The 22309-nt window shown below is 36.5% G+C and overlaps 1 protein-coding gene and 1 pseudogene across 1 annotated transcript in view; one reads left to right on the top strand and one right to left on the bottom strand.

The window, feature by feature from the left end:
- Positions 1-22165, top strand: part of LOC124961342 (dnaJ homolog subfamily C member 8-like) — a 33607-nt pseudogene extending 11442 nt beyond the window's left edge.
- Positions 21013-22309, bottom strand: part of LOC124961341 (uncharacterized) — a 61674-nt gene continuing 60377 nt past the window's right edge. Inside the window, exon 4 of the mRNA XM_047519942.1 lies at positions 21013-21617. The gene's annotated coding sequence lies outside the window, so the exon portion shown is untranslated. The remainder of the gene's footprint in view (positions 21618-22309) is intronic.

Raw genomic sequence — 22309 nt, 5'->3', positions numbered from 1 at the left:
CCTAAGAATCTACATTAGTCACAGTACTTGCTGACATCAGGTAAAAAATAGTGTCAAATCCCTGCCTTTGCAGCAGCCATCCAAGGGCATAACTCAGCTATAATAAGTTCATTGGGTGATTGAACTAAGTCCAATAATTAAATATTGCAGGAAGAAAGCAAAGGGATGCAAATATCTGACATGATTGACTCCATTCCAGACTTTTGTCTATGAGGAGGGATAAACTCAGGCAAGGTGAAGCCAAGGAAAATGTGCTGACCTCTCCTTTTGGCAGTCAAGAACCTTTGAAACCACCGGCAACAAGGTTACATAAAAACAAGCAAACAGTCTAAACTAATTCACAAAATTCTAAATACATTCCATTATCAAGCTAAAATTTAAAAAACTGATGGGATTTTTACCTTGAGAGAGTCAAATATTAAATGGTGACAATGTGTGTGGTAATACTAAGCCTAACTTAGTAACTCATCCTGATACATCCTCAGTGGGACTCCAGATCATTTCTTTTTTTAAAACAATTTTCCAAAGAACACTTGACTAAGTTTTTAATCCTTAATTTTCACATTTAGGGCAGTTTATTATGTTAATAACTATTTTTAAAACCCTTTTACCTCTAATCCTTGATCTGAATGACTCTCACTGGTTTTCCTATTCTTATCCAATTAATCTGTTCCAATAGTTTTTCTTTCATAAGTCAATTTTTAACTGGCTTTATTGCATTTCTCTTAAACTTGCTTTCTCCTTTCATTGTGCCAGACTGCTTTGTGGTCTTGTCTTTCTGCAATACACATTTCCTTCCTTCTTTTCTTTTGCCACGAATGCTGTGTTTTTCCATGAATTTTCCCAGGATTCTGGTTTTTCTCAATTTTTTCCTCTCCTTATTTTCTGAGTTATTTGATTTTTATTTCCATCTTCTTTATACTAACTTATTTCTTCTTACTTTTTTGGCACATATAAGTAATTTCCTATTTTTTTATGCCTGCCATATATATTACTGCATATGTCAAATAAGCTGATACTTGTACCACTGGGAGAAAATCCCAACTCTGTCATCACTCCCAGTTGCATAGAAACCATTGAGTTTCAATGATCAGTGACTATTTGACCATTTTTATACTCAATAATTTATGTTTGAAAATCTTACATGCAGTTGATCATCCATATCTGTGGGTCCCTCATCTATGGATTCAACCAATTGCCCTGTGGAAGTTTTATATAAGGCAGTAAGATCATGAGTTCAAAGCCAGCCTCAGCAATAGCGAGGTTCTAAACAACTCATTGAGACCCTGTCTCTAAATAAAATACAAAATAGGGCTGGGAATGTGGCTCAGTGGTTGAGTGGTCCTGAGTTCAATCCCCAGGACCAAAAAAAAAAAAAAAAAAAACTTAGTGGAGTTCACAGTTTATTCGGGGCATCCATAGTTGGCCAGCTTCATTGCTCTGGGACCAAGGTAAAGCAGCACATCATGGAAGAAGGGTCCCAGGAAGGGAAATTGCTAAGCTTATGGCAGGATCAGGAAGCAGAGAGAAAGAGGGTGGTTTGGAGGTGGCACAGAGAAGATGCATCTTACCAGGTACATCCCCAGTGACCCACCTCCTCCAGTCATGTCCCACCTGCCTACAGTTACTACCCAATCAGTCCATGCAAACGAGAATGGACTGCTTAGGTCACAACTCTCATAATGCAATCATTTTACCTCTGAATATTCCTGCATTATCAAGAGATTTTGGGGGATATGTAATATCCAAACCGTAACATATACCTAACCTGTGCTGATCACTTTATATATATCATCTCTCATCCTAATTACACTTGTGAAATGTAAGTATCATAAATGAAAAAAGTGAATTTAAATGTCTTGCCAAAACTCAACCAATTGATCTAGGGTAGAAGTAAGACTCATGCTCAGGATGCAAGCCATAAAAAGACCCATCCCCTGGTCTCCATCTAAGCAACTCAGTCAATTTGCACCACATCCCATCTGCATTCTCCTCTAACCCATCAGAAGTTCAAGCCTCAGATCATATACCATTACATAAACATCCCATCAGTCCATCTGCATGCAACTATACTTTCTCCAATCTGACCCCATCGGCCACCCTTCCCAGTTTTTCCTTGGTGCCTACAGAATGCCCCAGTATTCTCAAACTCTTCTCTGAAACTTCCTTCATTTCCTGCACTAGCTAAAACCTTACTGCCCCCTGAGATTCCTGCTTTCTCCGTGAACTTTCCAAGAGAAAACTCTGCTTCCAAACCCCTAAATACTTCAGGCCCTAGAGATGGACCAGGTTTCCTTGCTTCTCATTGCCACACTCATTGTGTGTGGGAGTGGGGAGATAAAGGGAATTGAACCCAGGAGTGTTTTACCACTGAGCTACATCTCCAGTTCCATTTATCTACCTATCTATTTATTTATTTATTAGACAAGGTCTTGCTGAAGGGTCAAGAATGGCCTCGAATTTGTGATCCTTCAATTCTCCTACCTCAGCCTCCAGAGTAGCTGGCATTATAGGCATGTGCCACTTCACCTGTCCACTTATCTTTTGTTCTTCAAAGACCATAAGTCCCTTGAAACTCAGGTGATCAGAAGTCACCACTCATTACCACTGTTGGTGCTATGATTTGTCAACCTCCTGGTTAATTGCTCTCAGAATTGACAAACATGAGAACCTGGCTGCCCTTTTTTCTGCCACTACCATTCCTCTCTTCATTCTTGTTGGATAATTTATTCTACATCCTGGTTTTTTGGTCCATGTCTTCTTCCTTCATCCCAATAATCTCTTCTTTCACTCCACCTTAACCCTTCACTCGCATTGTCATATCTTAGATTTGTTTATCATTTATAAAGTAACCCATCCATATTTTATCTATGTGACTTGAACAAATTGTTTAATGCCTCATTCTTAATTTCTTCTGTAAAATGGACTTGTCTACGGTTCCTAACTTGGAGAGCTGTCATAGAGTCTGAATGAGTTCATGAGTGTAACCTCCTAGTACATTGCCTACAGGTGGGTACTCAGTGACAGTTACTCTTATTGTTATTATTATTCCTGTTACCACCTGAAAATCCTCCATCCTAAATGTCTCATATCTAAATATCACTTTCCACTCATTTCAGCTAACTTACTCTAGTTCTCACCACATATCAAGTCTCTACACGCATGGAGCCCTGACTGATTTTCTCCACCACATTTTTACTATTACCACCCAGAACATGTCCTTCCTCTCTTCTTAACCCAGTTTAACCTCTGACACCCAGCACAACAACCACTCCTTCACAAACACCCTTTGCTGCAGTTGGTCTTTCTTCCCATGGTCACACTTGCATAGAATTCCCAAACATTTACTTACTCCATGCCCTCAGAAGAGCAGCTAAAAATAGTCTGAGAAGAGTTATACAATCAGGACAACAGCTTACATCTCAAACTTAAGACCACAATTGTAAAATAGGCATTTAACAAAGTCATACAATCCTTACACACAGCTAGGTCCCTTCTCTTTCCCTCTCTTCTATCTCCAGTACCTCAACTCCTGTACTATCAGATGTTGACTGCACTTCATGGTTCACCCAGTATTCTTTACTACTACTACACCACTCTTAAAAACAGGGACAGCATCCACACCTGTCTTTGCCCCTGTTAGAGTGGAATAAGCATCCCCCTTCCTGTGGAAGGCCAACCTCTCCATTGTGTGAACAGAGGAGCTGTCATCCTCTCCTTGAGATCTGTATGCCTACAGTTAAACCCTCCCCAACTTCTTGACAAGTACATCTCACAGGTGTTCTTACAACTGTATTTTTCTCATCATTCCCTGAAAATTCAAATGCTACCCCACTTAGGCATATACTACTATTTTGAAAATTCCCTCAATTCTATTGCTTTATATAATTTATTGCACTGTCAGCAGCAGGCATTATCTTAGCCATTGTTTCCACTCTTATTTTCTTTGCATTTGAATGAAAGTTAGCTCCATCAGGGGAAAAGATTGTGTCTCATTTCGCTGTAACCCCAGGTCCTTGAGGCAGTACCTGGCACAGTACAAGTACACAGCGAACCTTTTAATATAACTGATTCAAAATCTGGTGTTCTTTCTACTACAGTAGATTAATTCCCCACCAAAGGTGATCTTAAGGTGGGGGAAATGCTGAATGAGGATGCTCTTTGCTATGACAGAGCTCACAGGTCCCCATGGCACTGTGTTGAGAGAAAAGAATGGAGACCATAAGAATAAGACTAGCTGGAGAGAGGGTTCTGATCTCAGAAGATTTTACTTACAGATGGGCAGAGATTACGTAGAAATGTTGTATGGAAAATGTCTGTGCACATAGTTTCAACTAAAATGAAAATGCCTTCAGATATTTGACTCCTAAGGGAAGTAGCAGGGTGCTACAAAGCTGAGTTTTTGATATCATCAACCAAAAAGCTGAGAGTGCCATAGTCAACCACATGTTTCAACAGAATGGCCATTGAAATTTTCATTAACAGTATTCATTTCAAATGGTTATAATAGGATAATTGGACAAAAAGATTCTTTGGACTTGAACTTGGCAGAAAAAGGCTTTCCCCAGAAGATATTTTCACCCATATTTGAATTACATAAGTGTCAAAATATGTCATTTGGAATATGAAATTTTTCAGTTCATACAAAAATACATTTTGGAGATAATTTTTATAGAATACAGAATATGTAATTAATTAGCTCTATTTCTAAGTAAGAAAAATAGGGCACATATGCGCATTCTGCTGTGACAGCTAAACACTCTAATTTTTCAATCTAATTCAGTTTGTCATTTCTAACCATTCTTAATAGTTAAAGATAGTTATAATAAAAATAGTAGCTGTCAAAGAAGCAAACAATAATTCACCAATTTTACCAGACATAGAACATCTCATTTTTAAAAATTCTTTTGGAAACTTGCCATTTCTTTTGGTCTGATTCTAACAGGAGATGTATTTCTAATTTGCATTTTTATTCTCAAGATTTTAATGATGTTAACTTACTTTAACTCACCAATAAACACCAATCAGGGTAATAGAAATAGTGGATAGACAGGAATGTGATAAAGTAAACACCTTAATATATTCAGTGTAGAGTATAGGTGGTGGGTGCTTGAGTATTTGTTGCACAGATATTAGAATATCTCTATTTCTTTAAATTTTTCCTAATAAAGCATCACAATCAAATTAGAATCAAACTATTGTGATATTCCTTATGTAACAATTTTTAGTTCTCTGCAGATTATCCTTGGTTCCGATGGTATGGATTTGTTCAACCAAAAGTTATGGATGATAAAAATCTTGATATATTTTATAATCGATGGAAATAAAATTTAATGACATTGACTCTCCATAATTTTCTGGTGTTTAAAGAACAATTTGCCTTAAGGTTTATAGGGATGAAATAGCATCATATATTTGAAATTGTGTTAATGGTTAAACGTGCAAACACTTATTTAATATACATGGCAGTAATGTTGGATAAAGGGCTCACTCTGTTTTGTAGATGAGGACTCTGAGGCTCAGGCATTTGAAGTAAGTTGTCCAACATCACAGACAGTGGCAGATTTGGGCTTCAACCCATGTCTGTTTGACCCAAAATTGTACTCTCATCACACCCTTACTTTGAAGACTTGTCAGTTATTGAAAATGAGTCAGAATGCCCACATTACTTGATTTATGTGTCTTTAGCAGAACACTTACAATTTCTCAATTGTTTTACTATAAGAATGTTATTAAATTCTCCAAATAATTTGATACAGAATCTTTGAACTAGTAGAATCCTCAGAAATCATCTCCTACAAACCCCCTTAGTTGCCAGAAAGAGAAATAAAATACAGTTGGGGTAAGTAATGTATTCAGTACCATATAGTCTCTTAGAAGAGTTGGGAAAGACTTATCTGTTTCTACCATTGCATCATAATGCTATTTTAATATAAAATAAAAATTAGGGATATAAGTTAAATTGATCTGATTATTTGACTAAGTGCCACATTGAGTCTGGTCAGCAAACTTGTCTGCTGAGATGTCTTGATTTTTCCTGTCAATTTCAATTCCTGGTTTAGTTCATTAACCTAGAATACATTTAGTACCACTTCTGCAAGCCTAATCCTTTTACCTCTGACCTTGTTGCTGGCCCTGTTCCATGGGCAGATGGATAGAGAAGAGCAGAAGAGTAAGCAAACAAATGATGGTTTTTTTCAATAGTATGGCTCTTCTTTTTTAAACACAGGTTAAGTTATGTCATGCTAAGTAATTCCAATAATGTATTTAAAATTTTCATGGAAATTATAATTTTCTAATGAGCAAATTTAAATTTGAAATCATAATGACCATGCTGATAGGATTTAGGAACACATTCCAAAGCAACTTCATGATAAATACGTTACCAGGGTTTCAACTATATTACATAGTAACTCTTAGATGTTTTAGAATGTGTTTGTATTGATACTAAACTTATTGAACACTAAATCAAAATCCTATAAATTTTTATAGGATTCATCCCCCACCAAGAAGACTTCTCCATAAATGTGATCTGTTGACAGTTCTGAAAAATGGCACAGCAAATGTAGAGAAACTCATAAACAGACACAGAGAGAAATGGAAATACTTAAATCTCCTCTTACTTGCTTCTAAGTGCTGGAACTTCTTACCAGTGAACACGATTCCTTGTGGCAGAGAATAGTAAAGTAAAATAGTAAAAATAGTCCATTGATGCCAGGACTTTCCCTCAGGATCTAGTGACATATTCCTCATCTGGATGATGAAATGGAAGAGGAGATCAAGGAAGACAAAGTGGACTTCCAGTCAGAGTGGTCAAGGGACAGGTCTCATCAGCCAGAGAGTTTTAGGGATGGCAGTGCGTACAACGCCCTCCTAGTTTATGGCCACGGTTAGAAGCTTAATGAATATTATCTATCTAAGCCTTCCTCTGGCCTCTCCCTTGTCTAAACTTGAGGACTCGTTGCCTTGCACTGTGCTCTTGCTTACATACCACCTTTTCCATTTTGATGGTGAAGGTCATATCTGTCTTGAAGGAGAAGATGTCCTCGGAATCAATTATTTGGATTCTAAAGCCATTTTGTTTGGTTTTGAGTCCTTCTCTGACTTTCACTAGATTGCGATATCAGTCAACTGTGCTTCAACTTCTTCATTTTTATATATTGGAGTGGTTGTCAAAAGAGTATACATACTCTTCTAAGTCACGTGTGTGTGTGTGTATACACACATATGTGACTTAGAAGAGTGTCTGACACACGGTAAGATGAAAGTCCCCAATAAAAGTAAGTTACTATTATTCTTGTTTTATGGCTTCATAAATGACAAAGAATGGCATAGTAACAAATTATATTGTTTTTAATTTAATTCTATATATACTTCAGTTTTTCATTAGTGATGAGATGAATTTATACTTCTAAAAAAAAAGCCTGAAGGATAAATCAAGGCAAAGCAATAATAAATATAACATTAAAAATATTCCACTAATGCATGGACTTTTGGAGGATGAGGAAACTTTGGTGCTAATTTTAAATATAAGAAGGTTCTGTTCATCTTGGAGAAGTTTTTTAAAACATTGTAAAAAATGACCATGCAGCAGTAATACTTGGCCTTCAGGAATTAATTATTCATTTGACTTTCTTCCCCTCTCTGCAAAATGAAGACATTAGACCACACTACTCTTGAAAGATTCAATAAAAGACAAAGGATGAAAATACAATAGAAATGGTTTTAGGGTTCCAATACTGACACATTCTGTCAGCACCAAGTTTAGTGTAACTCTTGGCTATCCTCTCTAGCAATTCATGCTGCTATTTTTTCTGCCCAGCTAGTTTGAGATCAGAAACTGTTAATTCATTAACTAATTGTGAGGGATATGAATAAACAAATAGCTCAATAAATATTATGGATCCACAAAAAAAGTCTACATGGAATACAAGGAGAGCTTGAAAGAATGAGACTGTTTATATTACCAGATGGTACTGCTAAAGAAAATTTCCATAAAGAAAGTAAATATAATTTTGATTTTATTTATATTCTATTCCCATCAGACCTTTTTATAATGTTTTAAAATAAGCAGATAGCCAATAAAAACTTTCAAAAGATTGTCTTTAAATATGTGCATTATTAAATGCATTGGATGTAAGTTCAGTGCACATACCCAAACCTTCTTTTTAGCAGATGCACATATCACAGGAGCCTGCCAATCACATTCATTTTCTGATTTCCACTTCATAACACTGTCCATTACATCACAACAGAATAAGTTGCTCATCAAATTATTGGTATCCTGTCCTTCATTTTCCTGATATTTGAAAGCTACCAAATGAAATTTTGTAGGACAGATATGTTAGCAACATACAGTGAAAGAATGATTTTACACCATCCTCTGCAAATTTGGAATGAAGAGAACAACTTCCTCTCTTAAGTAAAATATCTGAAGATATGATTTTTTTTTGAAAGCACACAATTAGGTCTTGGTTATGTGACCAGAGGATGTTCACCCAACGATAAAAAACAATAAATAAATTATCATGTTTCAAAGACCAGATATTAGCACTACATGTTTGCTCTTCAACTTACAATAGTCTCTGTTATAGAATGTATATGATTTATGTTATAAGCATAATGCTTGTAAAACTTCTTTATATCATGAAACAGAGCTAGGAAGTGAGAAACTTGACACTCAGGAGGGCAAATGAAGATTTTCTTTTTGTCACCAACAAAGTCATCATTATTAAAACAAAGAATGAATGGAAAAGGAAAAACAAGTTTGAAGTTAGGAAGTCAACCTACTCATGCCTAAGTTCAGATTCATTCCTATTAACTACAACTAGAGTAAACCAAGATGATTCTTCCCATTGAGTTTCAAAAACCACTAGGCAGAGTGAAAAAAAGAAGTGAAAGGAATAAGGGAGAGATCAGAGTTTTGACAAGATGAAAGCAGACTGTGTTTTGGAATAAGCTAAGGAGAACAACTTCTAAATCAGAAGCTATGTCCCTAATTTTTGAATTTCATTTTGTTTCTTTTGAGAGTTGATACTGGAAGACATTATAGTGGGCATCTGGAAGTTAGTTTAACAAAAGGAAATAGGGTTTCTTAAGGAGTCTGATAATGAAAGAAAATAAAGAGTTTGGGATATTGGAAGGGAAGGAGAATGCTGACATGGCTTCTTCAGAAATCTTGATCATCTTTAGATGTATATCTTCCATCTTTACTCCTAGAGTCTTACACAGCAGTAAGTCTTTACCCTCTATTTTGGTTTAAAGTTTATCTAGAAGAACTTCAAATGGGTAGATACCTTGATTCTATCGAACTTCATTTTCACAACTCGATTTTTTCCCCTTCCATAGTTACAATATAAAGGACGTAACCACATGTTAGTTTAAAGAAAAACATATTCTAAGTCCTAAAAAAAAAAATCACTGTGATCCAATCATGATAGAAAAGGTGGTTTCTTTCTTGACAGGGATCCTTAACTACATTACTGGGGAGATTTCCTGGGTGGTGAGGAGGCTGCCAGTCTCTTGCTTCCTTCCTTTCCCATTTCATCTCCAGTGTGGCAAGCCTCAGTCCCATGCTTGCTAGCAACAGGGAGTACAGCAGGTTGCAGCAAGCCGCCGTTGCACTTTCCAAACACTGATCAACAAATTATTTCCAAGCCAGCACAAGCCAGAAGGAATGAAGTAAAAGATGGTTGTTGATTTGTTAGTTCTGTGTTCTCCACCTCTTATTCTGTCTACTTTTCTACCCTTCCTGGTGATGAAGAAACACATCTCACAGAAGCACAGCAAACTGGAAACAAGAGGGGAGGAAAGCCCGGGTTTGGCTGTAAAGAATGAACTGGACTTCAGCCTAAAGTGACCTAGTGAGGTGGGGCACCCATGTCATGGCAGATCTTCTTTGGCCTTCATGGGCGGTTGAGCAATTCCTTGGACCCACATCTGTGAATGCTAATCCAATACCAAGTACTTTGCAGCATTATTCCATCCACTTTGTAACTATTAACTCTGCAGAAGTTTCATGTGGGGTTGCAGGTAGCAGAAAAGACCTGGGAGCTGACTGCACTCAGCCCAGAAGCTGAGAGATAAGCCTGGATGTTACTAATTCTGACTTGGCAAACCACATCAGAGCTGTCAAAAAGGCTCTGTACTGCTCTGAGCTCCTGCCTTTAAACTTGCCGTGTTGAGTTGAGCTCAGAAGCCTGGAATTTGTGAAGGTAAACAACTCTTATCCCACGGATAAACTGGATAATGCAATTTAAAATACAGATGTGTATTCTTCAGACAAACATAACTGCCCTGACATTAATGGGGCCATTTATCTTTGTTGAAGTTGGTAAGCCATAAGCACCATCCATGATGCTGGGATTTGGGGATTTGATTAGAATTGGATTTCAAGTGACCAACAGGAACAATGGGTGTGAGATGAGACAGTTTCTCTTATCTTTTGGTGTTATTAGATAACTTGTCTCCTTTTGCTTTGAGCTAAGATCTGGATGGTAAATTTCTTCTTTTGGGCTTTTCAGAATTTAACAGATTGAGAGCCCAGCTTATTCTTTATAACCAGCAGATTGTACTTAGGCAGATCATTCAGTTTTGAATTAGATGTTACAAAACTGGGTTATCTACGTGGAAATTTTTTACAAGACTGACCCCGTAAGAAATTGTGATTATAAATCCTAATATTAACTCCCTGAGTTCAAAAGGTTTAAAATAACTTCATTCATTATGAATGGCATCTGTAACCTTTACGTGTTCCTTGCTGGTTCATTGACTTGAAGTTTAGTGTTTTTGTATCAAATTGGCCTTAACTATCTTAGGTTATCTCTTCTCAGAAACAGGGCAATCATCTTAACAAGAACACAGCTGATGGATTTCCAAATATTGGGTTCATAGAAAGAACACTATACACTTTCAAAGTTCATTTAAAAACACATTGAAATACATTTTCAAGTGAAGCAAAGTTTAGATGTTCACAACTGCTTAAATTTTTAGCAAAAGTTGGAAGTGAGTGAGAACATTTTCCTAAAGTAACTTTCCCTCCTTGCCTCATTAGTGGGATGAGCTATTTAGCTAAGTCTCTGATTTCCCAGCAGGAACATTAACTGATTAGGAAAATGAGTATTCTAGCTAAATGATTGATTTCCTTCTAGGCTTCTACACAGATTATGAAATAATAAAAATGTGAAGCTATTATCAAAAAAGCAAAAAAAGTCATGTCATCAAGAGGTTCCCTAGTAGTCTCTCAAAATGTTTTAAAACACTTTGAAGAATTTAACTTTCAAACTTTTAATTTTATTCCAGTCCACTGTCCTCTGACTGAACTGTTGATAAATCATCTCCCCTGGAGAACGTGGTAGGAAAGCCATGAGTGACCCATGGCTGGTATCTTTGGCTAAACCAATTATAAACTTGGTAAATATTGTCAGGCTCTGGCTACCTGAGTGGCTTTGTGGTCTTGATCTGATCAAAACTGAGTATCAATTAAGGGGACTAGATCTTTGTTTAGTAAATGGAATATAGTAACTCCAATTTCCAATATCCTAAAAAGCTCCCTAAAGCTGGCAAACACATTCTCCATACACTGAAGATTATATTGCTTCTACAATTGAATTGAAGTATGGGAAGAAATAGCCTTTAAAATAACCTGAAGCTATTACTGTGTATGAGAAAGGGAGGATAAAAACAGAGGATTTTCCAGAGTCTATCAGCATAAAAGTCCTAAACAGCACACAATTTGTATGAATTCCTTTGAGCTAAGAAAGTTGAGGATGTTTGACAGAGAAGGGGAAAAATGAATATTTTAAAAACTTCCCAGGAACAGATAGGAATTGAGACAAAAAAAGAAAAGAAAAATCCTCAAACCACTGGAGCAGGCAGACACTGTTCTGCCAGCACTTAGAAGGGTAAGATGAGAGGCCTGTCACTGATTCCTGCTTTTCTGAAAGTCACCCAAACATAGACAAGAGCAAAATAAAAAACATGAAATGCGGAACAACTTGATTCCATTACTTTGAATGAGTTAGAGGTTAAAAAGAAATGCTGGTAGTTTAGGCAAGCAGCAGAGGCCTAAAACTCCAGTACTTCATATAAAACACAGAGACTGGGTGTGTTTGAAGAAAAAGCAATTGCAATTTCAGTGGTTCTTAACCTTTTGAGAGCATCAGGTTGTTTTGAGAACCAGAAAACTATACATCTTTATCCCAGAAATATAAACACATATACTTAAACATGATTCTGTCTTTGGTTCTTGAAATTCCACTGATAGAATAATTACTTTGCCTGTAGAAGAGATTACCCCTGTCTAGCATGATTTCTGTGTTCATGTTTTTCTTACTTTTTTCCTCCTTTCTTCTTCTTTCTTGTAATGAGTTTTACAAATCCTTGAAAATGTAGAGTGAGGGAGGCTGATCAGTATTAGTGATAGATCTTTATCTCCCACCTTCCCTCAAAGAAAAAAATAGACAAATAAAATAGAGAAAATGATGATATACCAAGAAGTGGTAAGTACTAAATGTTCTTCATTGTGAATCCACATTTAAACTCATGGACACTTTACTTCTATTTCTATTGGTGGCATTCAAAAGTCATTAAGATCTTTGAAAAGGATTACACTATCATGTCACTGTCGTGGTTTTACTTAAGACAGTTACCAGGCGTGGAAGGAAACAGTATCTTCAGCCCCTAAAATATTATTTCTCAATCATATTTTGCAGTGGGAATCGTCTACTTGTACGGTCACATTTCAGAGGCAGAGGAGAAAAGTAAGAGTGCTTCCAAAACCAATGAGTTCCAGGGACTTTAAGATGTTAACCTGAACAGGAAGAGTGCAATGACTTACTACTGCCATTCAGAGTAAAAGGAAGAGATTCACATCCCAGATGGGGAATCAGGGAACTAGAAGCAGAGGTACCAAAACTTCATTTGGCAAATATGAAACATATGCTGTGCCTAGAGCACAGATCCAGTTTTTGTGGACGCAAATTTCATGGCAAAGCAGCAAAAACCTGCAGAACCATTTAGTTTGTAACTGCTTCTTTGTTTTTCTGCTATGACATGTCCTTACCAAAAGCCAGAATATAAGGATTAGTCAAAATCTCAAAACAAAACAGTAGTGGGCACTGACATCAGAGCATTGGGGAGTCAATATACCTGTACCGGCATTAGCTGCCAAACCTTGAAAATAGAAAATAAATGAAAAATTCTTTCTCTTATTAATAGAGTTCCTGTTGACACATTGACCAGAAAGAACCCAAAATGATTGCAATCCAACCTCCCCTTTCCTCTCCCTGGCCATGAGTCTGCTTGACATAAGGAAAAAAAGAAAAAAACAAAACAAACCAAAAAACTAGTCCTGAATATTTACCATTTATAGATGGGTTCATAGATTCAGAACAGCTAACATAAGAGAGATTTAAGTGAAAATGCATTTTGTGGACATAGATTTCAAGTTAAAACTGAGAACAAAAGAGTTGTGTCCAGTTCCCTGACACTCTGGAGTTAAAACCTAGGACAAATGCTGATTACAGGTCAGCATGATAGATCAGGATAGCTGATATTTGATATGGCCTGCAAAATATGACTGGAAATTAAAAGAAGCATAGCCAAATAAGATGTTAGTTCTGATTGCCAGCTAAGGTGTTTTCTCATCTTTTCTCCTTGTACAAGCTAAAGAAGGAATTAGGTTTGAAGCTGTGAAAACTTAAACAAATGTTTCCATCCATATATCAGAGAGAACATTCCACCTTTGGCTTTTTGGGATTGGCTTATTTCACTTAGCAAGATAGTCTCCAGTTCCATCCACTTACACAATAAGGGTGTGGGGAAGAGTAGAATTAATTGGATTAGAGGAAGGAGAATGAAGGGAAGGGAGGGGATATGGGCTTAGGAAAGCAGCAGAATGAATCAAACAAAGCTTTACTATGTTCATATATGAATACATGACTAGTAAAACTCCACATCATGTACAACCCCAAGAATTGGATCCAAATTAGAATAAGTTATACTCCATGCATATATAACATGTCAAAATACACTCCCTATAGTCATGTATATCTAAAAAGAACAAATAAAAATTTTTTTTAGAAACTTAACAATTGACACAAATAGTTCAAGACCAAGGCATCTGGTTTGAAGTCCAAGTGTGCATACCACCTTCAGAATGTAGGCTTATTTCCCATTCTGTTTTATTGTAATATCTAAGGGGTGGCTTTACTTTGGCACTGAATGTTCTTTGTGTAAGAGAGTCCTTCTTGATTCTGCCTTTTTTAGAGAGTACGGAGGTGATTTGCACCTGGAAGTTTAGCATCCTTCAGTTGCTTCACAAAACTACAATAAAATTGTGACCTGCTTTTCTTAAAGGTGAATGAACAATTGAAGTATCCATCAGTGAGGCCCTGGTTTCCAAGGTCAGTGGCATTTTTGATGATAAAAGACAATTCCTATAATTCTAATAAAGGCTCTTTTAGTAAAAGTTTGAGCATGAGCAATTTGTTCTGGATGATTCTGTACAGTCATTGTTAGCTTGGAGCTCATTTCCACACAATAATTATTACCAGCACTTGAGTTGATCTGCATATGGGGATTACCTGGTAAGCCAAATAGTGCCCATATTCATTACTGATTGCAGTTATGTTTAAGAATACAGGATTGAGTTTTTATGTTCAGGCTATAATCAAGAAATATTTCTATAGAATACTTTACTTTAACAAGTATGATATTAATTGAATTAATGAAATAATTAAAGAAAGAATTGTATCTTTAAATTTAGGTTCTGGAAGTTGGGGACGTAGCTCAGTGGTAAAGCACTTGTATAGCTTGTGGGAGGCCCTAAATTCCATCCATAGCACTATAAATCATCAGTATCATCATTATTGTTATTATTATTATTATTATTAAGGAACTGGACCTTAACTAGAAGTGGTATTATTTCTGGGAATAAAAATCAGAGTCTTTGAAATTAGTTAACATTAAAAAATGGCCTTTCTACTCCATATGAGAACATTATAAAATAGATAAAAATAAATATATAAATATATATCCTATTTATATGGGGGTATAGGGAATTGAATCCAGGGTCACTCTACTGCTGAACTACATTCTCAGCCTCTTTTAATTTTTATTTTGAAATGGGGGTTGTTCAGGCTGGTCTCAAACATGGGATCTTCTTACCTCAGCCTCCTAAGGAGCTGGGATTATAGGCATGTGCCACTGTCCCTGGCTAAAATAATTTTTCATATTTGTTAGCACACATTCTGTAATACTTGTTATGGTTTGAATATAAAATGTACCCCAAAAGCTCCTGTAAATGAAGAAATATTCAGAGATGAAATGATTGCATTATGAGAACTGTAACCTAATCAGTCCATCCTAGTTGGAATGGACTAACAGGTGGTAACTTTAGGCAGGCGGGTGTGGATGGAGGGCCCCTGGGGGTGTGCCCTATCAGGATGCATCTTCTTTGTGGCAGTTCACCATTCCTCTCTGCTTCCTGACCCAGCCATGAGCTGAGCAGCTTTCCTCCACTGGACCCTTCCCCAATGATGTGCTGCTCAACTTGGGCCCAGAGAAATGGAGTCATCCACCTATGGAATTAAGACCTGTGAGCCCCAAATAAACTTTTCCTCCGTTAAGTTGTTCTTGTCAGTTATTTAGGTCATAGCAATGAAAAACCTCACTAAAACACAATTATATGTATACATATTAGATATAAACATATAATTATATAAGATTTTTTATCACATTACTCATATTTTGGTTAAATGTTCATTGAAATATAATGCACTCAAATTGCACAAAAGAAGCGTGCAGCTCAATGATTTTATACAAAGTGAATATGCTGTGAAACACAGATTATGACAGAAAATATTGATATTACCCTAGAACCTCCCTCATGTCTCTTCACCATTATTATCTTATAGAAAAAGAGAGCACCTCTTTTTACCTCTATCTTCATAATTTTTCCTCTTAAAACTTCATATAAATGGAATCATTCATTCCCTTAACATTATCTCTGTAAATGTAATGGTTTTGTTGTATATGACTTATATGTTCTTTTTCATTACTATTTAGGATTTAATTATGTCTTCCATTCTGTCAATATAACAAAATTGATCTGTTCACTGGGTTTCTGGTATATATTCTAGTTTTGAAGAATTAAAAATAAAGCTACAATAAACATTTTTGTATATGTCAATGGAATTACTGGGTCATACTTTATATATGTATCCAATTGTGTAAATACTGTTATTCAGCTTTATGTCACTTTGACAACATGCCTGAGATAACTGACTTAAAAGGAAGAAAGGTTTATTTTGGCTCACAGTTAGAGATTTTCAGTTCATGGTCACTTGGTACTGTTACTCTGGGTCTGTCACAATACATTCAGTGGGAGCAAATATTGAAGGAAGGCCTGTTCATCTCATGGCAGCTGGGAAGCAAGAGAGAGAATAAGGTCCCGGGGTCTCAATATCCCTTCAAGGTCAATGTCACCGATAACCTAACTTCCTTCCACCAGGCCTTGCCACTTAAAGGTTCTATCACCTCCCAATCATGCCACCTACTGGGGACCAAGTCTTTAACACATGGGCCTTTGGAGGGCATTTCAGATCCAAACTACAGAAAATACTCAAAATGTTTTTCCAAGTGACATTCCCAATGCATGCCCTCGGCAGGTGTGAAACTCCCACTGACTCCATAACTTTTCCAATGCTTGCTGTTGCCTTTTTTTTTTTTTTTTTTTGTCACTGTGGTAGATGTGCAGTGGAATTAATTACATCAAGTATTGCATTTGGATTTTCCTGATGAGAGATAATGTAGAGTATTTTCCACAACCATTCATGTGAGTATCCACTTTCATGTAGTTGCCATTTAAAGCTTTTCCTTGGTTTTCTGTCAGGTTATCTTTTTTTCCTATTTCTCTGTAAATTTTATCAAACATTCTATACATGAGTTCTTTCTTTATATGTGTCATAATTATTATCTCTCACACTATGGTTTCCCTTTAAACTCTCTCAAGGATTTCTGTTAATAAACAGAAGTTTTTCAGTTTTAATGATTCTCAATGTTTATCTTTATTGTTTTTCAGGAAATTTTCATCTATCACCAGAGTTAGAGAGAGATTTACACGTAAGAGTCAATTACATTTGTTTTATATTGTGTGAGGTAAGGATGGATGAGGTATCTGATTTATTCTGCATGATATATTTTAAAAGAACTCTTCTTCCCCAAACCCATGGTGCAATAACACTTCATTTTAAATTAGATAACTATATGTGAGCAGATCTGTTTCTGGACTCTTTACACAGTGTGCAATACTATACTGTTTTTTTAATATATATTTTTTAGTTTTTAGGTAGACACAATACCTTTATTTTTATGTGGTGCTGAGGGTTGAACCCAGGGCCTCATGCATGCTAGGCAAGCACTCTACCACTGACCCACAACCCCAGACCCTACTACACTGTTTTAATTACTATAACTCTGAAATATTTTTTGATATCTATTTCTATAAGTGCAATAGCAATAATTGCATTTTTTCTTTCAAAATTGACTTACCTAATCTTTTCATTTTAATAAAAATTTTAAAGTCAGCTTTTCATTTTCCATATGGACAAAGAAAGTCCAGGAATTTGCAGAGATCATATTGAATCTAAAAACCACTTGGGGAAGAATTTACATTTTCACAATATGAACAGAATTTATCCTTCCATTATTTCAATCATTTAAAATTTGTCTCAATAAGATTTATAGTGTTACGCATATTATATAGTACTAACTATACGTGTATTGCAGCATAATTTATGTTTATTATACCATGTAAATATATAAATAAAATATGAACTTACATACTTAGATAATTTAACATAAAATTTCTCTCATTAATGTTTTATAATCTTACAAGACTTATCTTCAACTCTTTTCCTACTTTGCTATAATATGTTAAATTTATCAAATGCTTTATTGAATCTGTTGAAAGCTGCTTTCTTCCCCTACTTAATTCTATTAGTAGAATTACATTTTTCTCTGTTTCCCCCGGCTCTCCTGGAATCACCATCTGACACCCGGTTGTTCTTCTGCTGGACCTCCTTCCCAGTGCTTGCTGAGGAAACTTCCAGCCATGTTTGAGGAAGCAAACAGCTTTTGCTTTCCTTTGTTGTAATAAATTTCAGGTTAAATGGTTAGGTGATGATAGCTCCAAAAATGAGTTTGAAAATATTCCTGCATTTTCTATTCTCTGGAGTAGTTTCTGAGGGATTGACATTATTTTATCCTGAGATGTTGGAAGGACTGATGAGAAAAGAAATCTGGGCCTAGAGTTGCGCGTTGGCAGCGGGTAGGGATGGTAGAAAGGCTTGCAAGTACAGATTCCCTTTTAAATAGGTAGTAGATTTTTCAGTTTCTTTTTCCTCTTATTTTGATTTTAATAAATTTTCCTGGTTATTGGAAGGATTTTTTCTATTTGACCATAACACTTTACATTTTGTCACAATTCATTCATTATATCCTTTAATTAACCTCTTTAATTAAGAAGAATCTGTATTCTAGAAATTGGAACTTTTCTCTTTTTAATGTCAATATTCTCAGTAGTTTATATTAGAATTTTCAGAGAATCAACTCTTGTCTTGATTTTCTGTAAAGTACATTAGCTTTCATTGAACTCTGCTATTAGCCTTATTTCATTTCTTATTTTTTTCTTTAAGTTTAATATACTGTCATAGCCTATCTTATTTGATGAATAATAGATCAATGCTTTTTAGCATTACTGATTTTATAATATATGCATTTGTATTTCCTTGTATGCCTTCAGTTGTATTTCACAAGTTTTATATCTTTTTCATTATCATTCATTTCAAAATGTTTTCTAATTTACTGATAGTCTCTTATTTTGATGCTGTCTTCAACCCATGGGCCATTTAGAAATATATTGCATCATTTTTAAATATTTGTGGATTTTCTTCTTGCCTATCAGAAGATTCAACTGAAGACTGGTATTTATGAAACTCCTCTGCTTTGGCATGCTCTAAACTCCTATATCTGTCTTTATAGTACCACAGGGTTTCCACAATCTACTCAGCTCTTCAGCCTCCCATGATTCTCTTGCCAGATCTACATACATATTACAAATTAACAAAAAACTTTGAGGGAGAATATGTAAATAGGATTTCACACTCAAGTTCCCGAGGTTTCATTTTCTCTCCAGGATCTGACTTCATAGCAAGTAAGTGTGTTGAATAAGTATTAATTGCTACTCTCCAGCCTAGAGAGAGGGCTCCAAGTCCCATATGCTGCTCTGCATTTGGCCTTTAGTTCATGTGCTGCAAAGAGATATGGGAAAAACAAGGATAATGTGGTACTCAGTTCAATGTGCTTCTCTTGTCTCTCAAGTTCTAAGCTTTCTGAAGCCTTCAAGCATCTGTTTTTGTATTTTATCCAGGTTTTATAATGAGTTCTAGTGTAAGAGTTAGTTGGAAAAAAGCTGTCATCATGGTAAAAGGCAGAAGTCTCTCTTTAACCATTTAAACCTACCAAAATATGATAGATTTGATTCTTATTTAGAAAGTTCCAATCCCTCTCCTAACTACTGTGGCAGGAAGACGTTTCCTTTTCACTTGGCCTTGTGAGTTTCTTTGGCTTTGGGGACATTAGCAGACATGAAGCAAGCAGGGACTTCAGATACATTGACTTGGCTCAGCACACCCTCCCGGTCTTTTGCCATGGCATTGGAAGAACTTGCCTAGTTGGCCTGCTGCTGCGAGAAGGATGAGGAAACATGTACTCAGCTTCCTCACCAGTCCACAGACACGCAGCTAAAAGCAGCACTGCCCAACTGTGCCTCAGCTAGATAGAAAATCCAAGCTACCCCACAGACTCATAGTGACCACAGTCAAAGAGCAGAGCCACCCTAGTCCAGTGGTATATTCTTGAGAATAAATTTTTGTGGTTGTAAGAAATTGATTTGGTGGTGGGGAGATATTATGTAGCATTATTTTAACAGTGCAAAAATACTGATACACAGGCACTTGAAGCTTATTAACTGTCTTCCCTCCCACCTACAGCAGAATTAGCTTCCAGAACATACTTTAGAAACTCTCATGGCTATACGTGAGTTTAATAGCTCTACACCTACCACCTCACTCCTACTCCCCCACCTTTTTCTTACTTAATACTGGAAAGCATTGGTTATTTTTAGGTAATCTGAATTCTAAAGATACAAATATTAATAGAGATGTTTTCATCAGTTTTTTTTTTCCTCAATAAATGGAAAGAGTTGGGACTCAATGTATAAGACTCATCAGTTCCAAACAACCATCAGACAATAAATGAGCTGGACAAAAAGATAGCAAGACAATCTTTAGTGTTGCTGACTTTTAAATCAAATGAGAAGTTATTGTTCTAAAACAGTATGAAAATTGTTTCAATATATGCATACAGATTAGTTGTACTAACATAAGTCCAACCCTGACTTGTGGGTGTAGAAAAGTCCAAATGAAAAATGTGGACATATTCTCATTGTTTGTATCATGTCTGAGAATTGCCTAATTTATCATTAAACATCTAATTTTCTCTGATAAGTGAAAATAGTGAACTGCCTAAAAGCCAATGAAACCACTGTATGCTTTTGGCATGGATATGTTTATATGGAAAAAGATCACATTACTTGACTTTTAACTCTCGTAGCTTTCCTTGCATTGAAAAGACTGAATGACACCACAAATACCACAGCAATATTCCATTTACAGGGTAAGTATGTTCAGATCATGGAGTCCCTGAGAAAGATTGCTCACAATAGGCCTCAATATTCCTCAAAGGAATCTAATGCTTTTGCCAAAGCATGGGATTTCCAATGCAAAACAGGGCCACAGGAATCCTAAGGTTTTGGGCTTTAAAAAAAAAAAAATGCCTATACAGGTTTGGCTTGTTTGTCTGTGGGAGGTAACTAAGCACATTTAATAAATCATCAATTTGTTTAAAAATTTTTGGTTGTAAAATAACAAAGGACATTTTGAAGGTGAATCTTTTAACCATTTATTAAGAACTCAGAAGAAACAAGCTACCAATATACTTACCTTCAATACAAATTGCTGTACAGGTAAAATGTCAAATATAAGACAAAGTCCTATAGTCTTAGACTAAAAGAGCTGAAAAGACTCTGAAACAGGGCTGGAGATCAAGTTTTCTCCTTCCTTTTCTTTCTTGTACAAGTTCTCACTGTGTTGCCCAGGCAATCCTGCCTCAGCCTCCCAGGGACTGGGGCTACAGGTGCATGCCATCACACCTGTACCTGGCTGAGCTCAGGTTTCTTTTTATCTCAGTCAATTCCTTACTATTCCTCCTTATCAATTTTCTTACAAGCACTTTTCTGTTTTCTGGATATAAAAATAATATGTTTGTGTTAAAAATATAGAGAGAGTCACGTGGTGGCTGGTCTGGGGAAATGGCACCTTCAGGAGAGAGCTGGGTTCAGCGGAGGCAGCACAGAGGAAGCACTTAAGATCAGTGAGGTGAGACAAACAGAGGAGAGAGATTCGGTTCTGACGTCCAAAAATCGGATTGAAAGATGGACCCATCCCAGTTCCTCTTATTTCAATTTGAATCCATTTGAGGTTCTTCAGATGGACCTGAAGAGACAGGTGAAGAAATAAAAAAGAGGTTTCAGCAGTTGTCCATATTGGTGCATCCTGACAAAAATCAGGATGGTGCTGACGAGCACAAAAGGCCTCTGAAGCTGTGGACAAAGCTCACAAGTCACTACCGGATCAGGAACAGAAGAGGGCGCTGGATGTAATTCAGGCAGGAAAAGAGCACTGTGGAACACACTGTGAAAGAGTGGGAAAAACGATTAAAGGAGGAGGAAATGTAGAGGAAGAGGATCCCGAGTTGTTCAAACAAGCAGTATTTAAACAGACCGTGAAACTTTGCTGAGCTGGAAATGAAATGAAAAGAGAGAAGCAAAAGAGATGCACGAAAGGAAACGACAAAGGGAAGCGGAGACCGAAGCTCAAGAGAAAGCCAAACGAGAAAGGGAGTGGCAGAAAGACTTGGAGGAAATCGAGATGGTCGGGTGGACAGCTGGCGAGACTTCCAAGCAAATACAAAGGGGAAGAAAGAGAAGAAAAATCGGAGCTTCCTGAGACCACCGAAATTAAAAATGGAGCAGCGTGAGTGACCCGGGTCACTCAGGGCCACAGAACCTGCTCCCAACTCTCCTCCCTGCGCTGAAGGACTCATTCTTTTCCTCCCACCTCCACCCCAACATAGAGTAGTTTTACTTTTTAGTCCATTTCGTTTTCAATATAATTTAATATGGATC

The sequence above is a fragment of the Sciurus carolinensis genome, chromosome 12 (genome assembly GCF_902686445.1).
Source record: "Sciurus carolinensis chromosome 12, mSciCar1.2, whole genome shotgun sequence".
NCBI classification, from domain to species: Eukaryota; Metazoa; Chordata; class Mammalia; order Rodentia; family Sciuridae; genus Sciurus; species Sciurus carolinensis.
The sequence above is the reverse complement of the archived record's forward strand: the minus strand, read 5'-3'. Positions and strand labels throughout refer to the sequence as shown.